Source organism: Mustela nigripes, chromosome 6, assembly GCF_022355385.1.
Source record: "Mustela nigripes isolate SB6536 chromosome 6, MUSNIG.SB6536, whole genome shotgun sequence".
Lineage (NCBI taxonomy): Eukaryota > Metazoa > Chordata > Mammalia > Carnivora > Mustelidae > Mustela > Mustela nigripes.
In genome coordinates, this window is record NC_081562.1 from 143,698,007 (window position 1) to 143,699,919 (window position 1,913).

The window sequence follows — 1,913 nt, forward strand, 5'->3', positions numbered from 1 at the left end:
ACCCCTGGGGATAAAAATATATGTTTATAAAAAATAAAAAATTAAAAAAAAAAAGAAGGATGTAAAGAACTTCCATGACAGATAGAAACTGAAAGAATATGTGACCACCAAGCCATCTCTGCAAGAATTTTTTTTTTCTTTCTTAAAGCCTTTACTCTGAGACATGATGGAGAAATGCAACAGGTACATATGGAAAAGACATGATCACAGTTAAAAGTGAAGACAATCTAACCAGAAAGCTTTAATGCCTGTCAGCTAATATTGAAGCTTAAGTTCTGAGTGTGACATGCTGCAGGGCTGAAAGGAATGGTAATTAGTATTCCTCTCCTTCTTCTTCACCCTCTCCTTCAACAGAATCCACACCAACCTCCTCATAATCCTTCTCAAGGGCAGCCATGTCCTCACAGGCCTCAGAAAACTCTCCTTCCTCCATGCCCTCCACCACATACCAGTGAACAAAGGCACGCTTGGCATACATCATGCCAAACTTGAGGTCCAGGCGAGCCCAGGCCTGTGATGGCTGTGGTGTTGCTCAGCATGCACACAGCTTGCTGGACTTTGGCCAGGTCTCCACTGGGCACCACAGTGGGAGGCTAGTAATTAATGCCCACTTTGAAACCAGTGGGGCACCAGTCCACAAACTGGATGCTGTGCTTGGTCTTCATGGTGGCAATGGTGGCATTGACATCTTTGGGAACCACATCACCACGGTACAACAGGCAGCAAGCCATTGTATTTACCATGGCGAGGGTCACATTTCACCATCTGGTTGGCTGGCTCAAAGCATGCATTGGTGATATCTGCTACAGAAAGCTGTTCATGGTAGGCTTTCTCAGCAGAGATGACAGGGGCATAGGTGGCCAGAGGGAAGTGGATACAGGGATAGGGCACAAGGTTGGTCTGGAATTATGTCAGATCAACATTCAGGGCCTCATCAAATCTGAGGGAAGCAGTGATGGAGGTCACAATCTGGCTAATAAGGCGGTTAATGTTGTAGGTTGGGCATTCAATATCGAGGTTTCTATGACAGATGTCATATACAGCCTCATTGTCTACCATGAAGGCACAATCAGAGTGCTCCAGGGTGATGTGGGTAGTGGGGATAGAGTTGTAGGGCTCAACTACAGCTGTGGAAACCTGAGGGGCTGGGTAGATGGAGAACTCCAGCTTGGACTTCTTGCCATAATCGACAGAGAGACATTCCATCAGCAGGGGGGTGAACCCAGAACCAGTTCCCCCTCCAAAGCTGTGGAAAACCAAGAAGCCCTGAAGACCTCTGCACTGGTCAACGAGCTTCCGAATTCGGTCCAAGACAAGGTCAATGATCTCCTTGCCAATGGTGTAGTGCCCTCGGGTGTAGTTGTTGGCAGCATCTTCCTTGCCTGTGATGAGCTGCTCAGGGTGGAAGAGCTGGTGGTAGGTGCCAGTGTGAACTTCATCAATGACTATGGGTTCTAGGTCTACAAACACAGCCTGGGGCACATGCTTGCCAGCGCCCATCTCACTGAAGAAGGTGTTGAAGGAGTCGTCTCCTCCCCCAATGGTCTTGTCACTTGGCATCTGGCCATAGGGCTGAACACCGTGCTCCAGGCAATAGAGCTCCCAGCAGGCATTGCTGATCTGGACACCAGCCTGGCCGACATGGATTGAGATACACTCACGCATGATGGCTACAGATTAGCAGGCACAGGCGACAGGAGCAGACACTGCGTCCCGGTTACCGTCCCTGACAAACTAAGAGTCGAGGTAAGTAACGCACTCCCCTGCAAGAAATACTAAGGGTACCCTGTAAGCAAAGAGAGAGTCCAAGAGTAATATAAACCAGAAACAAACTATCTACAGAAACAGGGACTTTACAGGCAGTACAATAGCACTAAACTCATATCTTTCAACAGTTACTCTGAATGTAAATG

The 1,913-nt window shown here is 47.9% G+C and overlaps 1 pseudogene; it reads right to left on the minus strand.

Annotated features, from left to right (window-relative positions):
* Nucleotides 1-134: 134 nt before the first annotated feature.
* LOC132020214 (tubulin alpha-1B chain-like) lies at nucleotides 135-1,699 on the minus strand (annotated as a pseudogene).
* Nucleotides 1,700-1,913: the final 214 nt, after the last annotated feature.